We start from the raw sequence: 21,870 nt of genomic DNA on the forward strand, positions 1-21,870 counted from the left end.
ATATATATAAATAGTCTAAAATATATACATAGATATAGATATATATAAACATATATACATGCAAATCTACACACACACACACACACACACACACATATATATATATATATGTGTGTGTGTGTGTGTGTGTGTGTGTGTGTGTTTGTGTGTGTATATATATATATATATATATATATATATATATATATATATATATATATATCTATGACAGCACCTATATGTCCACATATACACAGGTTACATATATGTATGCAGATGTATATCTCTGTCGGTATATATGGACATAGTTAGAAATATGTAAGCAAATATATATACCTATATAGGTATATATGGGCATACATCCATAGATAGCAATGTTAGATTAACAGAAACACATATGTCCACATGCATCGTCAATGGGGTTGGGAGGCCCCAAACAGTATATGTATTGTAGTAATTGGCAACCCCTCTCACAGCCAAACACGTCCGCCCTGCAATACACTACCAAGTGTTGCAGATCCCATAACCAGGATCTGACATGGCATGGGCATAAGATGTTAACAGTACTACATCCCACCTGTATAATGTCAGGCTGGTATTGGTAACATATCATGCAGTACAGTCTAGCTCCCATAGGAAATGTAATATGTGGAAGCCATCAACATTCCCAAGATACAGATACACAGACACAGATATGCAGATATAATATATATATATATATATATATATATATATATATATATATATATATACATGTGACTACACATACACATGCAGATATATGTACAGTAAGATACATATGTAGAAGGTGCACACAATATGGAACAGCCACTATGCCTAGAGTTAACATCTGAACAACTGCACACTGTATGGGCCACCCATACAAATGACAATCATTGCCTGCAACATATACCCACAGAGAGTTCATAGGAAAAACACCACACACAGGTTTGCAGAAATGGAAAACCTTTATTTGTGTACTATAACATGTATATATGCCATGTCATATAGCTGTTCAGACACTGACAACCATATAAACAGAGTAATGCAACTGTGAAACAGTTACACTAATACAGTAGTCTGGAAAGGTTCACAACTGTTGCTGTCCAGGCCAAGCCCTTCAAAGTGTACAATAGTGAAGAAAGACTGGGCAACAGGATACCAAACAATCAAAAGTATGTAATGCAGGTGTATAGTTCAGCAGCCACTATCTACACTCTGTACAAACTCAGTAGGTGGTAAAGATGTCATGTGACCAAATGAGTTGTAACTATTACATAACAAGGCATAATTGGCACCATCACCAGCACACCAACAAACAGAACAGTCTGTATGGCAGGAGGCAGTAGGCTTGCATTAACCCAGTTAATGTAAGTAATGTAAATATAGGTGAAGTATACTGTACTATACATCCAGATACCTTAAGGCAGCTCATCCCTGATACCCCCACATTTTGTAACAGCCTAGGTCATTTATGGTGCTGCCCCCCCAGACTCAATAATACAGGGCCATATACCACTGTTACATACACTAGCCTCCGGAGTGCATAAGGGCACACATGTATCGTGTAGGTAACACCCACATATATATGGCCTCAGTATGTGTGGGGGATACAACAGCAGTGGACTGATGGCAGCAATGGCAGCGTGATATACTCACAGCCCACTACAGAACAACCCTCAACAGCGTGACATATGTGCAAAGCTTGGTATGTAGGTGGAGGACAGAGGCTGGAACACAGGCACATATGTGAAAAACTGTTGCCATAAACTAAGCAAGTTGCTGGTGTTACAGAATAGTCTGCAACATACCCTTAGTCAAGAAATTGAGGTTAGAAACAGAAATGGATGCAGCCATGTACTAATAGCACTCAACACACACACTGCCAGTGTAATATCTGACACAGAACCTGTGTGGTGGACAGACAAAACATGATAGGCATAACTCTGGCCAGCAAGAGGAAAGGCCCACAGTTGTGAGCTATGCAGACAGACTGCATTCCAAGATAAACTAGTATGTACACACACACCCTGTAACACCAGTACTATACAAAGGATAACACAACTCTACTCATACTCTGTCTGTAGTTCTTGAACCTCCTACAAATATGTAGCTGGCCTGAGTGTGCCTGTTCTCCTGTAAGAGATATTGCTACCTGCTGTTTGTAACACTGATGCCCACACACAGGAAGGATGTCCATCGCACAAGAAATGTAAAGGAACCACGCCCACATGAAGTAGGGATGCTTAGTGGGTGGTTGCCATGACAGTGGTAATTGGAAGTACTACACATGTGTAATCATACATAAATGGCTATCTGGATAAGTATATGTACATGTATATCCACCATATGTCCTGGACATGGAGTATAGCCCTACCCCAGCCTCTATAGTTCCAAAGTCGTAGTGCAAGGTGATGTCAGGTATGTATAGCAGGTATATTAGTAGACTATTGCGACTGTCATTGTGATTGTCATCACAGACATGGTGTGTGTGGGAGGTCACATCTGCTTATAACATGTGTGCCATTGGCTACTGACGGACATCCTAGGACATCATTGTAAAGTACCGCTGCTAGCACATAGTGCCCTGTGGACTGCAGCAGATATATTGGCCAATATATGTGGAAATTATGACACACTCTGTACAGTCCAGAGGTATACACATATGCCTTTAGTGCAAAACATGTGTACCATGCCTAACAATATGGATGTAAACAGCCATGTAGATGGGTATAACACATAATGATTGGTATACATTTGCCACCATAGGTTATGCATTCACACACCCCTGTCTGGCCTGACACATAATGACTGCTGGTTCAGGGGTGCCATGGCCACATACTACCCATTAAATATTGACATACATCTGCAGAGAATCCCACTCCTCTGTCTCACATACATGACTTTTAAGGGAGGCCTGCCAGCAGTACATCTGGCAAGTATCTGCACATGACATCTCACTGGGTAGGTACACTAAGCTGCCTGGCATGTAATAAAGCACTGTGCAGGCTACAGGCAGACTAGCTCAACACTGGCCTACATCTACTATGGGGGAATGCACATGTACCTGCATATATAGCATGCTCAACAGGCATGTCACAGCACAGGGTAAGATACACCTGTGTGAAAGTGCATAACCACAACCAATGTGAACACAGCCGCAGCCACATATGGTAAGCTAGCATAATATTACAGTATATGGACTATCTGTTCTACATCATTCTCATATGTGCCACTCACAGACTGACCTTACATATGCTGGGCTGCTACACAGTGTGGTCTGATGGCTGTCTGTGGTATGGGACATGTGTGTGTGTGTATGGCCCTACAAATATTTACACCAATACGGTACCGTACAGTGGAGCAGCATGTAACATCAGATAGGAGGGGAACTAGAACAATGACATCTACCACAGTCTGTACACAGGCTAAAGTACATATTAACAATACACACATTGTCAACATTCACCATAAGTACACAGACCTCAGTACTACACAAACAATCACAGAATGTCCAGGTTATGTCATCAAATATAAGCCCTACTGTACATAACATGTGTAGCAGTCTGATATATCACTGGCTTGTTATCAGATATGATGACACTAATTATGGTGTACAGCACATATGCACCACTTCATGCACAACATATGTACAAAGGTTGACAGAGGTGTGGCTGGAACCACATACACAGGGCCATTATTGACATGTTGCTGTGATAACCTCATATATTTACTGTTGTGACAGTGCTTGTTGCAACACATGTCCTATGAGGGATATGAAGTCAGTAACTGTCACAGCTTTCACCATCTACAGACTGCAATCCTCACACTACCTTCTGCAGTCCACAGATAGATACTCCATGGGTAATACATGAAACTAAAGGCACAACACTGCCCAGTCTGCAGATGACCCTGCAGATGAGGATTCCTCATAAACATGGAACTGTCATGGCGGGTATTGAGACATGTAGGACAGCCATGTCCACAGACACACTATTAAACCAACATTACTCCAAATGCAGTATAGCAGCACTTACAGTCTGTAGTCAGGTCAGGCACATCCCTCTCCTGTTTGTTGCCCTGTTTCCACAGTGTATGTTGTTAGAGGTAAATCCCCAATCCATCTAAGATGCTGTTTGCCAAACAACATACCTAGTTCCTGCTCACAGTGAATGAAAAGGGTCAACACCACCATGATGTTCCTAGATATTGGAGTGTGTTTCCATGCAATTGGCTATGGGAATGTTACCACAGCAGTTCCACATGCAGTCGGCTAAGGGAGGGCTGCAATTCATGCAGAAACCATCAGCTGATAATGAGCATTACTTAAAATACATATGCTACTGCCTAAGCAAAGCAGGTCTAAGTCTCCAAATCCACCAGAGAGGGACTGGGAGAAGCAGACAGAGGCAGACATGTCGGGGAGGGGTGGGAGACTAAAACTGAAACATGTTTGTGTCACACACCTACCAGCACAGGGTATCAAACCCCTGACGACTATGTAGTGCTATAACAGTTCTATGCAGTTATTGGATGCACCACATGGGTTACCTGCTGTGCAGCACTCAGAACATATATATGATGGTGAGTGACATCTGCAACAGGGATATGGTAGTTATATGGTAGGTGATGTACACATGCCTGTCCACATGAACAGGTGCCAGCATCAACACAGTCACACTCTCACAGGGATGCACACACATTGACTCACTTGGCAGGGCCAGGAGTACATCTCATCAGTAGTGGAATTGCGACAACACATCACTGTGCAGGTATCACATGCACCACACAGGTCATACGGAGTTTGTATGGGCAAAGGGTATGAGGAGGTGTCTGACATCAAACAGCATGCTTCAGTATGTCCATGGGGGTTGTAGTGAGTGTGTATGTGAACATACGCACCATACAACACATACACAAACACACAAGGTGCCACTACTGACATGCACAGGTGCATGTCTGCATGGGTGTTTGGTGGTCGACTGTGCCAGCAGGCTATACAAGGGTAAGCAAACAGGAAAAATCCCTCTGTGCTGGATAAAGTAACCAATGAGCAAAAAGTCCAAAATGCAGCAAAGAAACAAATGTAGGTTACATACAGTAGGTATATTTAATATAAAAAATAAATAAGAACAAAACGTAGTAAGCGCTTTCACGAAATTATTCCGCTTCATCAGACTAACCATCCATAAATACCATAACATTTAAAAAGCCTCCCAGTTACAAATGTAGCCAATCAGCAAACTGTATCATACATTAAAGCAACAGTACAAAAAACACCATAATAAATATATATGAGAAAGAAGGCCCTACTCATAAGTCTAAGTTCCTGGTACTGGAAATCATCTCAGTTAACAAGAGGGGGGAACCTTAAACAACAGTACTGAAGCCCTAGAGCAGAATTGGATACTGTGATTACAAGCTGACAAACTACCTGGTTTGAATAGCATAGTGTCTCTTAAACCCTATTTAAGAGCTAGGGCCCTCAAGCATTAATATATAGAATATTATACATTGTTTTTAATAGTTCTTTATACATATTTTTATTTATAAGTTTTATACTGATATTTTGGGCTGTCCATATATATACATGTGTTTTACATTTTCTGCTGCTATATATTTTTTTATGTTATATTAGATATTTATTATGCTGTTTTTTGTACTGTTGCTTTAATGTATGATATAGTTTGCTGATTGGCTACATTTGTAACTGGGAGGCTTTTTAAATGTTATGGTATTTATGGATGGTTAGTCTGATGAAGCAGAATAAGTCCATGAAAGCGCTTAGTACGTTTTGTTCTTATTTATTCTTTCTATTAAATATACCTGCTGTGTGTAACCTATGTGTGTTTCTTTGCTACATTTTATACAAGGGTAGGCAATGGGTATACCGTGGCATCAGGCCACATGACAATGGTCTGCATTGTGGCCCAGGGCTGTAGTTTCTGCATTTGCCCACACAGGTGTGTATTGTATCCCCCATCCAGTCACCTGGGTGACTATTGTGTGTGGCTAATGCTGTGCATTGCTTGCCATGTATGTGTTCCTTAGTCGATGATATGGACGGTGTCTGGGATGTGCACATCTCCCACATGCATGTACAGTGACATGTGGAACTGTACCTGGGTTGTCTGGCCCATGTTGTGAACACAGATTATCATCAGATGTGCCAGACTTGCCCACCTGTGGAGGAAACTGGTAATGGGCAGCAGGTTTACCCTGCACCTACATTGATAGCATGCTAACAGCATTCCCTGGTGTCAGTGGCATCTGTCCATACAGAGTATGTTGTCAGGCATGGTATGTCCATTGTGGGTCACATGTGATGGCACCACAGGTGGTGCAAGTGTCCATTGGGGAACATGGGGGAGGTGCACTGTCTGCATGTGTGTGCATATTGGACAGATGGACAGGGTGCCATGCCCTCTGTAGCCCACTGCTATTACTCCATAGTTACTATCAGTGGCCAATATGCAGTGTACTACCCACATACTGGCTGTTGCCTATACATGTGTGTGTATGAGACATGGATTGAGAGTGTGCTCTGGGTAATACCGGGGTTGCTAACTGTGATTGCCTGGCCTTGATGTCACATGTATGGGTATGTCTTTGCACCCCAGCCTCTCAGCTATTTCGCATCTGTTATCCCTGTACGGTGGACATTGTGATATCTAGTAGGGCCACCATGTAAGAAATATGCAAAATCCGTTCCTCAATGGCCACACACTCACAACTACCTCTACACAGGATATGGGTTACAAACACACACACACCTGTCATGTCTGGGAGTAGAACCCCTACCTAATTAGTTTGTTACACTACAGCACTATGCAGTTAGAGTATGCACCATGGACATTACTGGAGTACTCATTCCCCAAAGGTGTATTTCACAATGAATGACATCAGCAGGATTGCCAAAGTAGGGAATTTGAAATGTACTGCGAGTGACCAGCCTAAAATGCATTGCTCCCTACACAGACAGTGACACACACACACACAAAACATCCACAGCTGACGTGTGGGTATATGATCCCTAACAGAGGTCTATATCACACTACAGCATGGAGTTGCTATAGGCCACACCACAGACATTACTAGAGAACTCCTTCCCCAAAGGTGTATTCCACAATGAATGATATCAGCAGGATTGCCAAAGTAGGCCATTTGAAATGTACTGTGTGTGTGACTAGCCTAAAATGCAGTGCTCCCTACACAGACAGTAACACACACACAAAACATCCACAACCAACATGTGTGGATATAGAACCCCTAACAGAGATCTATATCACACTACAGCATGGAGTTGTTATAGGATGCACCACGGGGATTACTAGAGAACTCCTTCCCCAAAGGTGTATTTCACAATGAATGATAGCAGGATTGCTAAAGTAAGCCATTTGAAATGTACTGAGTGTGACTAGCCTATAATGCATTGCTCCGCACACAGACATTGAAACACACACAAAACATCCAGAACTGCCATGGGTGGGGATGGAACCCTACCACCATTCTAAATCACACTACACCAGTACACAGTTGCAGGATGCACTACAGAGATTACTGTGCTACAATTTTCCCAGAGGAGTATTTCTAGTTGGGTGACATCAGCAGCCTTGCCAAAGTTGAGTATATGAATTGTAAGGAGTGTGAGTATCCTAAAAAGCATTGCTCTCTACACAGACAGGGTCAGACAAATGCACCCACACACACACACACTTGCCATGTCGGAGATTAGAACACCTACCTAACTACTTTATCACACTACAGCAGTACGAAGTTACATAACGCGCTACAGAAATCACTAGGTGACAGCCTTCCCAGAGGTGTATTTCTAGGTGGATGACATCAGCAGCCTTGCCAAAGTTGAGTATATGAATTGAAAGAAGTGTGAGTACCCTAAAAAGCATTGCTCTCTACACAGTCAGACATGCACACAAACACACACACACAGACACACACTTGCCAAGTCTGGGGTCAAAACTCCAACCTAACTAGTTTATCACACTACAGCAGTACACAGTTATGGGACACGCCATGGAGATTATTGGGCTACAACTCTCCCAAAGGTGTATTTCACATTGGATGGCCTCAGCAGACTTGTCATAGTAGGGCTATGGGGAGGGCGGTGTGTGCATGGGCCATAACCCATTCATCTAGGGGTTGACACACCACATGCATGCACACACAGGGTCTAATGTCACAGGTACATGTATACAGCTGCTAGATGACTACTTCCTTGTACAGTTATGTTGCACAGCTGGTACATGCACCACATAGACTGTAATGCTGACAGATACTGGTGGCTAGTATCTGCAGTGAGCGACATCTGCACCTCATGTGTTTGGGGCCCTTTGACTGTGTGCTGGGTGGTATAGGCCTGGATGACTCCTTGTCACAGTCACCCTCTTCCACACATCTATGTACATCTACCTTTGGCTTATTATAGTGTGTTGTCCTGACATATATGTCTGTATTCCTATCCACTGTGTGTGCAAGCCATGAGTGGTGCATACTGATAAGTGTCTGTACTAACAACTGCAACTGCCAGATATGTCTGGTCCACTGGTGTTTGCAGTCATGGCCTTCATGTATTTAAGTGTATGAACATGCCCAGTATGACCTTTCAGTATGTTGTTGAGTGACATTGCTTTCATTTCTCTAAGTGTGAGAGCATGCCCAGTATAGCCATCTGTATTGAATGTGTGGATCGTGTCCAGGTAGTTTGTGCTGTAGTGCTGACCTTTGTGTTGTATACCGATTGGTAGCATGCTGTCTCTGTAGGGTATCCATCAATCATTTGGCTTTGACTGTTACTACATTTCTGCAAAGCAGTGGTGGGCACAACTGACTGTTTCTACATTTCTACACAGGAGTGGGGAGGGCACACCTGATTGCTATTACCTTACTATGTCGGATGGGGGGCACACATAACTATTTCTACATTTCTACACAGGGTTGAGGGGGCACACATGACTGTTATTACATTACTATGTAGGATGGGGGGTGCACACCTGACTATTTCTACATTTCTACACAGGGTTGGGGGGGCACACCTGACTGTTATTATATTACTATGTAGGATGGGGGCACACCTGACTATTTCTACATTTCTACACAGGGTTGGGGGGCACACCTGACTGTTATTACATTACTATGTAGGATGTGGGGGGTACACGTGACACTTGTACACATCTGCTATGACTGTACTGGTATGTCAGGTACTCCATTTTATTCTGCATTGCTAACTATCATGCTGACTAGAGGGATACCAGTGTACTACAGATCATGGCTTTGGTTGTCCTATGTATTATTGTCTGACTTCCTACCCTTCAGAACTAACATCCCACTGCCTGCCCTGCTGTGGTCTGTCTGTGTAGGTCAGGGGGAGGTTAACCATAGCCATCATTCTGGAGCCATGGCACAGGCTCTGTTTGGGTTTGTCTACACCTGTCCTGCTGGCTGAGACTGTTGTTGGGTATGTGAGCCATCCTAACTGGCATGTGTGGGTCATATGGACACACATGTCACTCAGCACAGTTCCTGCAGTGGGTTTTGTCACCCTTTGTAGTACTGGCTACTATGGTGACTCCAGTATGCGTTGCAGATTTCATGGTGCCACTATGGGTGTCTACTGTCTGCTGCCATAACATTCAGCCACCCAATTTCCTTGCATGCTCACATCCATACCATAGCTACATGTAACAACACATTCTTCTCTATTTGGCAATTGGTAGGTTAATTGACTTACCTTGAGGGTGTGCCAGACTTGTGGATGGTGCTGGAGGGCTGCCTATGTCAGATGCACATAGTACACTCCCTATACATGGTTGAGCACAGGTAGTGTCATGTTTGGCATCCCTTTTACTATATGTGTGAGTCAGAAAGAGGTGTTATTCCCTGGGTCCCTACTGTGTCAGTGCATGTGTTAAGCGTTGCCTCTTTGCCAAGGCCTGGGCATACTGGGCATGCCTCCTTCTGCCTACTGGGACAGGCTCAGGTTGTTCTTCCTCCGAGTCTCTCTGTGCCTGTGCAGGCCTTGGCATTGGTGGGGGGCTGTATGGCCCTGCCCCATGCTGTTCCTGCTGCAGCTGTTTCTGCAGGATCATATTGTGTAGAATAGCACATACCATAACAATTTGGGTACATGTAGCTGGTGAATACTGCAAGGCTCCACCGGATGTGTCCAGACACTGGGACCATGACTTGAGCATCCCAAACACATGCTCTATTATATGTCTGGCCTGTGCACGTCCCTCATTATGGCATTGTTGTTCAGGTGTGTGTGCATTTCTGATGGGTGTCATCAGCCATGGCTCCAGTGTATACCCAGCATCCACCACTAGGTGACCATAGGGGATGTCCCCATTGGCAAATCTCTGGTACAGCTGTGTCAGATGCCATATGTGGGAATTGTCATAGCTTCCAGGGCAACCAGCACATACATTCATTATAATGCCCTGGGTATCACATACAACCTGGCAGTTGATGAAGGGGATGTCCCTGCAGTTGATGTAGGCCCTACCCTTCTCACTGGGTGGTGCTTTGATGCATATGTGCATGCAGTCTATAGCACCAACTACCGCAGGGTATTCTGCTATTTGGTAGAAGAGACGCATATGGCTGGTCAACACCTCACAGGTGTTGAGGAAATATATGCGCTCACTGGCATGCACTGACATGGCATCCAGGAACTGGTGGAATACTTTGGATGCCGATACCTGTGAGATCCCCATGATATCCCCAGTTGTGCTTTGGCAGGTACCTGTGGCTAGTGTACCTAGGCCTACACATACCTTGATATCCACTGGGATGGGTTCCCCTTGGTCAGTTTGGTGTGTCAGGTGTGGCCGGCACAACTCAATACTTTGCTGTAGGAGGTCTCTGTCCACCCTATAGCGCTCCACTATCTCCAGCTCATGTAGCCCCTGGTAGGTTACCCTGGGTCTGTACACTCTTCTCCATCTCCTCACTGTGGGTTGTTCAGCAGCATTCACATCCTTACCACTCTCAGCCTCTTGCACATGTTGTTCTATGTTGCCTGCTGCAGCCCTTCTCAGTTTGTAGGTTTGTTTCTTAAAATTTCCCTACTTGTATACACCGGTGGTGTAGAGTGTGGGAAAAACCAGAGGGAAAGGTGTTTGCTTGGTTTATAGTAGTGTTCTGGGCTGGGCTGGTCTGCTGCCTGTGTAATTGGCTGATTCTGATATTTCACCTGCCAGCTACGCTAGTTCTCCTTGAATACCTTCCTACTGCTGTTTTCCCTTCCCATTGCCTTCCTGTTCAAGCCCATGTGCACACCACGCAAACAGAGTGCTCAAATGTGCACACTGCTGCTATTTCCAGGTTTAACTTCCTTTTTCTTGCTGTAAAACCCAGTGCATGGCATGTACACCCGCTTATGCTTTGTAACGAGTGCTAGGAAGGTTTAGTCACACCCCCTAGCTTAGCTGTGCTAAGCTAGGAGCAAATCTGAGCCACAGGGCTCCAATCCACTTACAGTATGCCTGACACACACACCCATGATGTCACCTACCTCCTCAGCTTGCACACAGCTATTCATACTCTTACACTTTTGGGACCTGACTCAAATGCTGGGGAAAACTGGGATTCACTAAGCTTCCCCTCATTTGCATAGGATTGCCTGCTAATGCATAGTTACATGTGTCACACTGAGCCTCCCCCCTTAGCAACCACTACTCATGGGCCATGTTGTCTTCTGCCTGCCATTGACTTGCATGGCAGAATAGTGATTTTAGTTAGAATGCTTATTTTAGGTTTATTTTGTTATTTTCCCCCCGATCCCATTTGCGCGCCGCTGCCCTATGCTTAAACAGCTGAGATCGGCTAAATAAAATAAAGTTGATTTCTTTATTTTTTTATATTGTTTGCAATACCAATGGCCTAATACTTGGCCATTGGCTTGCTTCCTCAGTGATATGCAGCCTTTATCTGGAGCTGTCATAGCTCTGTTTTGGATTTTGCAGAAATGTACTCGGTTACTAACTGAGTACATTTCTGCAGATAGCACTAGTCTTGCACGGACTGTTACAAGCTTCCTGGATTGCAAAATTACCTCATTTGCATGGATTTCACCTGCAAATGAGGTGATTTGCATATCAGAGCTTAGTCTGTGCAAGATTAGTGCAGGAGCACTTTTGCACGCCCCTGCAGGCTGTTCCTGGATCGCACGGCAGACATATTGCCTGCGTGGGCTCCTGCACTGATCTTGCACTCCATGCAAGCTTTTTAGAATCTGGGGGAGTGATTGATTCATACAGGAAAAATAACAGTGGCACACCAGCACCACATGAAAGAACAGCTAAACATTTAGACATGGTGTATAGCTACATTTTTTTTTATGTTTAATGGAAATTACTGTAAACAAAAGACTGGTATAGCCATGGGGGCAGCTATGGCCCCTAGTCTAGCCAACATAGCTCTAAATAAGTGCAGGAGGATTATGTTTTTAACAACAGAGAATATATGCAACATATCACAGTTTATCTGTGCTTTATTGATGTCATCTTTATTGTGTGGAAAGGAGAGAGTGCTAAATTAGAAGATTTTTATCAACTATCTGAATCAAACCACCATCTTCCTGCATTTCACCTCTTCCTACAGCCTCACCTCAGAAGTCATCTTAAATATGCAGATTACTAAAGACTTGGACCAAGTGAAAATGGACACAGAGCTTTACAGAAAACCTACAAGAGTAAACCTCCTGCTCCATAATAAGTTCCCATCCCACCAGGACAAAATATAATGTTATTAAGCCCCAGGGCTACAAGTTGGCCAGGATCACCATGAAAATGGAAGCCTTTCTTAAGAACCTAAATGATCTTTAAAATGACATTTTGGTGAGGGGATATGAAAGCAATATGTTATGAAGCATTCTGGGACCTATAATTGAACTAAAAAGTACAAATTCACCAGCACTTAACAGTCCTTATAGGAGGGATTTAAAGAAACCTATAGACAACAGATCTAAAGACAGTCGTATCTTGACTTTTTCTGTTGACTATTACAGCATCATTAATATTATTAGAGAGAATTGGGCCATAATTACTGAAAGCTCATATCTAATGGACATCCTTGGAGAAGCTCCTTCCTTTGTGTATAGGAAAGCCAGAAACATCAGGAGTTGGATTGAAGGTAGACCCAGATCACTGGATACATGTACCAATAAGTGTGGAGCCAGTTGTGTTTTTTTCAGGACATACAGGAGGGAGACATGCTTTTCTGCCCTTATTTAAATAAACTGATTAAAACCAATGCAGGAGGTAACCGTAACTCAATGCAGGTGGTTTACAGGGCAAGCTGCAATGTCTGTGAAACATTTTATGTGGGGAAAACACTCAACAGACTTAAAAGAAGTATTTCTGGCCATCTTTCCAAAATTAGAGCGAATTGCAAAAATAATGTACTGGCTCGACACCTGCAGCTTCACAAAAGACACACTGGCTTTAAATTACAATTTATTGATCATGTGGACTTTTTGTAACTGGAAGGAGACATCCCTAATATTTCAGAAAAAAGTGAACTACTGTGGCAGCTGAAACTGAAATCGTTTAGAAAACCTGTGCTTAATTATTATTCCTCCATAAAACACACACTAGAACTCAGAAAACTGTCTCACTGTTTAAAAAACTATTAAAAGTCTGATATGGGATTGATTAATGTTGACATTACAGGCTAATATTATACATGCTAATATTATAAATAAATATCAAACATTGTAAATATTTTATAATGAAAATAACTGACATTGGTGCTGTTTTCTGATACTTTTACTCATGTAGGGATTGAGCTTTTAGAATGGGTCTCAATGGGAGTTGGTCATTAAGGCCATGTCCCACATCTGCCCTAAGCCTTATGATCCACACCGCTTCAAGTGTTTCAGTTCTTGTTCTGACATCACCTCCCCTCCTGTTTTCTAAACATCTACCTATTGTCATAAACTTAAAATGATGATGTATGTCAGTATCCTTAACATGTTTCGCTAATGCATTATGCACACTTTGCTTCCTAATGTGATATGAATGTTCCCTGATCTTGAGTTTGAGTTGCCTATCCATTTTCCCTACATAAAATTTGCAACACACTTGACAGACAGCTAAATAAACTAAATGGGAGCTATCACACGTTGCAGATACCCTAAACTGAAACTTCTCACCCGTATCTGGGTGCATAAAATCTATCTCTTCTGAGATATATTTACAGTATTGACAATTTCTATAAGCTTTGGTACCTCCTGCATTCTGTGTCCTAATATCATCTTTAGTGGTACATAACCTTCTCTTTAGAGATTTCTTATTTTTGAAAGTAAATTGTGGTCTTGTATCCAAATGTCTACTGACTTGTTTATCAATCATTAAGATATCCCAATACCTATTAATGATGTCTGTATATGCCCTGATGTTCCTAGAGTAGCTTAAGCACATCCTTAGCTTATGGGAAGTATATTTCTTATTCCCCTGTTGACTTGTTGTAATATTAACATTTTCTGAAAAATATGGTTTGGCTCTGCCCTCCCTAAGTTTAGCTACCTCCCTTACGTTCCTCTGTACAAAATGTGTCTCATATTCTCTCTGTGTAAATTCTTCTTCAGCATTATCTACTTAACTTAAGAACTCTTCATCTTGTACATTAAGACATGATAGTCTGAATGTCTGATTTTGAACTACATTTTTAAATATATAGTTAGAGTGCATACTCTCCTGACTAAGTAAACTATTGACATAATATTCTTTTCTATATAGCTTAGTGCTAAGTTTAAAATCATTGTCCCTTAAAATCAAGACATCCAAAAAGTTAACCTCTGTAGGTGACCAATTCATGATGTGGTATGATTAATAAAATATTGAAATTCCTTTAATAATTCAAAGGACCCCCTCCAAATGAGGAAGAGGTCATCCACAAATCTGCGGAAAAACACAATATTATGTTTATATGGCCCATGAACTAAAGTTTTCCCTTCCCATTCTGATAATACTGCATTGGCGTAACTATTGGCACATGAAGTTTCCATTGCTACCCCATTACGTTGCCAATAAATTTCATCTCTAAATAAGAAGACATTATTTTCTGATACTATGGTAAGTAGTTTCCTAATTAATTCCACATTATTGATAGCATAATTCAAATCTTCTACTAGCTGTCTAGTGATGCTGTCTATACCAGCTTCATTTGGTATCACTGTAAAAAGTGACACCACATCTAGGGTAACGAACATGTATTCAGTAGAAATGTGTCCTCCGTTAGTTTCTTTATATAAGTCTCTCACAAACTGCTCTGTATATTTTAAGATATACACAGATTTATCTATAAGGCAACATAAATTTTTCTCTAGGTAAATGGAAATAGATTCCGAGCACCAATTTCTGCTGGCTACTATTGGTCGCATTGGTGGTTTCACCAAACTTTTATGGAGTTTGGGTAGTCCTTGAATGATAGATATAGTGGGTTTCGGAATGCTAAAGAATTTATATAATTCATCATCTATTATTTCCATTCTTTTTACTCAAATAGTTCCTATTCTATTTTCTTAATCATCTTAGAAACATCGTAAAAAGAAATAATGCTATAAAAATTACTATCATTTAACATATTAATCATTATTTTGTCCTAGTCATCCTTATCCATGACAACAATCTGTCCTCCTTTGTCAGGTGGTCTTATCATAATGTCAGGGTTAGTCTGCAAATTACACAGCGCTTGATATTCACTCTTGCTTAAGTTGTATTTATTACTGAAATACTTCTTGCGTCTTTGTGAATAATATACTTTATAAGCTTCGTCTATACACATCCTTTCAAATGCATGTACCAGGGAGTTCAGCTTTGGAACATACAAACTTGGTTTTGGAACTAAATTTTTTTCACTGTATTTCCACCTTAGCAATCATAGCTATGTTTTTCAACCTACTTAGCTGTTCACCTGTAGATTTATACACATGTTCATTAATATTATGATATGTTTTTTACACACAAACCTGATAAAGCATATATTTGGTATAAAAGTGATCTTTTTTTAAAGTGTTTCAGTTTATAAGTTACTAATATTTATTCTGATAGATGTTTAGTGGTAGACCTTTTTGTTAGTTTAATTAGTCATTTTGTTGGTGAGTTGGTTTCTTAATTAAAAAAGATTGAATTAGTAGGTTAGCCTTAATAAGCTGTTCTTATATATTTTAATTTGTCTCTAGTATTTCAGTTTTAAGGTAGCACAGTCATATAGGTTCATAGGTTGGTACTAGGCTATTGGCCCTAGGGCCTATACAAGCCTAGCCATAACAATTCCCTGGCTATTTCTTCCCACACTATTTACTTCCCTGGACTCCTGTCTAGCAGGGCGACTGAAGTGATTCCTGGAGTGAGCTTCCTATCTCCCATCCAATCATCAAGGTTCCTTTTGAAGAGGGCCAAAGAGGCACTCTGCTTGACATGTATGGGCAGTCTATTCCAGAGTCTGGGGAGTCTCTGGGTCAGGAACCTATCCCTCCAGCATGTTTTGTTCATTGTGATGACAAGGTTTAGATCCCTGGAGCGTGTGTCTCTGAAGGATTGGGATTTCTTTAAGTGTAGCATGTCCACTAGCTCTGGGTTTGACATGGCCTTTTATGTTAATCAAAGATTGCCTCTGAGTAGACGATATGCGACAGAGTATAGGTGGAGTTTTCTTAGATGGTCAGCATAGGGCATCTGCTTTAGTAAGGTATTTCTGCGGACTTTCCAGTTGTTGCAGATGTCTTGAGAGGAAAATACCAAATGGGACATTGTATTCTATAATGGGTCTAATGAGAGATGAGTACAGTGGGACAATGACCTCCTTTTTTTCTGGATGAAAAGCCCTTAATGATGAGGTGTGCCACATAGAAGGATTTCCTGACTGTTGTGGCTATGTGGTTATTGAAGGGGAGACCACTGTCTACCTGTGTCCCTCAGTATATTATCACACTTTCAGTGTTTAGTGTACTGCCACCTATGTGGTAATTCACTGGTGCATGTTTTTTTCACAAAGGGGATAACTATACATTTCTTGGCATTGAGCTTGACCCCATGGCTCTGGCACCAAATATCTGTTTCTGTAAGGCCCTTTTGTAGAATATCCACATCATTTGGGGATTCAGTAATGGCTCCCAGTTTGCAGTCATCTGCGAACTTTGTTAGCCAGAGTCCCTTAGTGTTGGCCTGTACTTCAGAGAAGTAGATGCCAAACAAGAGTGGTCCCAAGACTGAACCCTGAGGTACTCCACTTGTCACTTGTCTAGAGCTGGATTTGGAGTTGGCTAATTTTACAGTGTGGGTTCTGTCAGTAAGCCAGTTGGCAACCCATCAAGTGATGTAGGGATTAATACCCAGCTTAGTTAGTTTATCTATGATTCCAGAGTGGGAGATGGTGTTGAAAGTCTTGACAAGATCCAGATAGGCTGTGTGGACCATCTTACCCTCATCCAAGGCTCTGGAGACTGATTCAAAGAAGTCAATCAGGTTCAGAAGACAAGATTGGCCATTCATGAACCCAAACTGAGTGGGGTCCAGTGTTTGAAGGTTGACAATGTCTTTGTTTATAAGTTTTTTACCTGTGTCACCATTATTACTGGGATTTGGCAATCTTTTGGTATTGAGATGGGCCCTTTAGGGGGTGAGAGGGAGGTGAAGATTGCACTGAATCGATCTGCCAGGATATTGGCAATATCCTTGGGATCAGTATATTTAATGCCATTCTGTTGCAGCTCAGAGCAGATCTGAGCATTGCCATTTAGATTCTTGACATAGCTATAGAATGCCTTGTGGTTGCCTTTGGAATCTTTGGCAATTTTATTTTTGTAACGAGCTTTAGAGGATTTTATAAGGGATCTCATCTTCAGACTTAGGCTGGTAAGGGATTTTCCTCTTTTCTGCAACAGTTTCTTTCTTTTGTTGTAAAGTTTGTTTATGGCAAGGGACCACCAGACTGGCTTCCTTTTTTTTGGAGGAGAGCATCTTGGTTCTATTGGGGATGGCACAATTCATGCACGAGTGGATGTGCTCGTATAGTGCCTTAGTGTATGGGTGTCATGAAGTTTGTCACTTCTGACAAGTAGCATGAAGTTGGCTTTGGAGACGTTTTTTACGGAGGTTTCCTTACTGGGGGGTGGGGGTGGGATGTGGATGTCAAGGATGATTAGCTTATGGTCAGACCTGACCAACGAGGGGATGACCATAGGTGTGGAGCATCGATTTCCCATGTTGGTAATGACCAGGTCTAGGATGCTGGAGCCCCTGGTGGGACTAAGGATTAGTTGATCTAGGGCATTGGAATTTATGAATTCCAAGAACCGTTGGGCAAAGGTGTTGGTACATGAGTAGTTTTCCCAGTTAATGGCAGGGTAGTTGAAATCACCTAGTAATAGGGTGTTTGGTTGTATCTTAATATTTTACAGTATGTTTAGAAAGGTGTAGTGAGAATCATGGGGCATGATGGGGGATCTGTAGCAAACTATAATTTGGATTGCAGTCTTACCTAGTGTTAGTTGCACCTGGAGAATTTCAGACACATTGTGTTGGGCAACTAGCCTGGTGTTGTGAATATCCTTAGTGAATATGGACGCTCCTCCACCTTTAGTGTTTTGGTTCTGGTTTGGTGGCCGAAATGTGTGGTAAGAGTTGTAGCCTGGTATTGCAAGGGTGCTCTCTGGAGCCTTGAATCAGGTCTCAGTTACTGCACAGATATCGATGTTCTCCATTTTTAGGAGTGGCTCGAGAGAGTGCATTTTGAGGTTTAGACTTCTAGCATTGATAGCATTACTTTCAGATTTTGCATGCTTGTAGCTGTTATAGTGGTGGTTTTGTCCTTTGAACTTTGCCTAAAAAAGGCACTATAGGGGTAGCATGAGCCTTAGCCAGTAACCTGAATCCCAGGGGCGACAGGTGCAGACCATCTCAGGCAAAGCATCGAGGTCTGTCGATCATATCATCCAAGGCTGGCAGATACTGAATCCCCTTTGAATGACACCAGAAGCTTAGCCAATTGTTGAAGTCAATCATTTTATCCTTATACTGTGATATCATTCTGGGTGAAGGCAGGATGCTACACAGGGCTAGGGTCATACCTGCCTGGGCCACATGATCTGAGTGCTCTTCCATATCTCTTTTCATGTAGTCCAGGGAGGTACGTCTCAAGTCATTCACTCCAACATGGACAATGACAGAGTCATATTTGTACTTGTTGTGGAATGTCATGAGTGCATGCGTTATGTGGTGGATCCTGGCACCCAACAGTCAGCTGACTGTAATTTTCTCCTTGTTCAGCCTGGTGAGTGGGACATCAGTGTGCCTGACTATAGAGTCACCTATGACTAAAGTGTTAGGTACACAACAAACAAAACAAACTAGAGATAAATAGAGCTATAACAAGCTGAGGCATATATAAATATAAATATAAAAATATAAAAATATATATACATTTTGTTTCTAATTTTAGAAATTAGATTATGCATTTTATATGTTTTCATATATTTTTAATACGTGATTTTTTAGAATTGTTTATTGTTTAGGATGGTTTTATTAATTCTTACTTAATTTATACTTATTTTATATACAAGCACTAAGGTCTTGTAAGTGTGGGTATTCCGTTAATGTGAGTCTATGGGCATATACGAACTGGTTGCTAAGAGGTGTCTTTTTAATGAAAGTAAATGATTTAATAATATAATTGAATAATTGCACTGAAACCTAGTATAAATGGGTTGTAAAACTGTTTGTTTGTTGTCTGAAGAAGGGGAGGCACTGACCTCGCTGAAAGTGCTAATAAAATTGGAGTTTTAAATATTGTTTTGTTAAGCTCAGTTTTTCGCCCACTGTTTTGAGTTTACTAAAGTGTTGGGTACGTTGTCTTGCCTTAGGGGCTGTTTTTGGGAGGCAAACTGGTGTTGTGAGCTATGTGACACTTTGGTTCTGATTGGTGTTTGTTTGCGTTTCAGCTTCGGAGGTCCTTGTTACTTGGGTAGGTAACTGTTAAGGGCCTCCCATATGTCGGTTTAGTGTTGCTATGCGTGGGTGTTGGTGGTGTGGGTTTAGAAGGGTTATGTGCTGCTTGAGGTGTAGTGCGGGTGTTAACCTTCTCCTCTTGACTGTCTAGCACAATCTTGGGTGGAGAGAGCTTTGCTTCCAGTTTGGTTATATAAGTGCATCTCTTGCAGGTTGTAGTGTTGGGTGGTAGGAGGAGAGGGTTGTCTGTGTACATGAGGAAATTGCTGCATTGCCCCAGTATGCCCAGATTCACCAGGTGGACAGGAGAAATTACCGGAAGCTGACCCTTGGACATGCCTGGTTTGGTGGGTTTTTTTTTTTTTTTTTTGTAAAGTACAAGAGCTGTTTTCCCTTACCTTAGCAATGTACTTTGCAATTATAGGCTGTTTAGTGCCTACAATGAATTTCTCCTTATTAACAAGAAGAGATGAGTGCTTGTATCAGTTTAAGACCTCCTAGTGCTTTCCAGCAGGTTTTAAAGCAAGTGCTAGTCACAGGGATGCTTAAAGGTAAGATGAAAAAAAAATGGTTTATCCTAAACACTGCAGTGTGCACTAGAGGAGTTAGATGTGAGAGTAGGTAACTTAAGTTTTATCTGTCTAAAAAGTTTAGTTTTAGTGGAGTGTCACTATTTGTAAAACAGCAAGATAAATTGAAAAGGGGTGGTCTCTTTTGTATTCTAGTACTATGGAATACAGTAGAATGGCCAATAAATTTAAATAGTTGAAGGGGGGTGATTTCACAAAATGATAATTTTGTGCTTACTCACACAAGCCAGTAAAAACAGAGAGGAAATGAGATATATGGTCAAATTAACATAAGGGGAAGGCAACTAGAAAGACAGTTGTGTTTAAGAACACTACAGTAACTGGGTGGCAGGGTGGGGAAAAACATTTCTGCCTCATTCACAAGAGACATAGCTGTGGTCTCTTTTCAAGTTTTAATATAGGTTCATAGGTAGGTACTAGGCTATCTGCCCGAAGGCATTTATAAGCCTAGCCAGAATGTGTTGGCTTTCGCTGCCCCCTTAGATTACTTTCCTGTGCCTCTGTCCAACAGAGCCACTGAAGTGATCCCCGGGTTAAACTTTCTGTTTCCCATCCACTCGTCAAGGTTTCTTTTGAAGAGTGTTAGCAAGGAGCTCTGCCTAATGTAGATTGGAATCTTGTTCCAAAGCATGGGAAGTCTCTGGGACAGGAATCTATACCTCCAGAACATCTTATTTATTGTTGTGGTGAGGTTTAGATCCCTAGAGCATGCGGCTCGAAGAGATAAGGTTTTCTTTAGGTAATATGCAGTTAAAAGCAGAATACAAGTAAAACACAAGGTAAATAAAACAAGTCACAGTATTCAAAATAGAAAAAAGCAATAAAGTAATACAACAAATAAAAAGCAAACTAACCTTTCCCTCACACAAAAGTGCAGCAGAGTCTGGGTAAGCCTTTCTCAGTTTACTCTATAGTGATAAGGGGGAAGTGGGACTTGGTTAAAGGAATGAGTTTATAAGTTAGTACTAGGCACTCTGCCTTTGTACAGCATTTTAAGCTCAGCCAATTACCCCATGTGAGAATCATACCCTGCACTTCATGTCTATAAGGTAAATACCTTAACCATTATGCCAACCACCTTTAATGCTTTTATTGTCCTTAATAAATCCACCCTCAATACCCACTCCCTTGCTCCAAATATCCTGATTATATATAACATTAATGAAATGTCTTTAATGCTTTTCATTATACTTAAGTAGAATAGCTTGTTTGTGTGTTTCAATAAAGGATATTCCATTTTTAACTCAACTGTGGACTACATACTATTTTATTATTTTGTAGTACATATTTTAAAGTTCAAATTTTATTAATGAACTAGGTGCATAACATAT

Source organism: Protopterus annectens, chromosome 5.part1 (assembly GCF_019279795.1).
Source record: "Protopterus annectens isolate FY-2018-M chromosome 5.part1, PAN1.0, whole genome shotgun sequence".
NCBI lineage: Eukaryota > Metazoa > Chordata > Ceratodontiformes > Protopteridae > Protopterus > Protopterus annectens.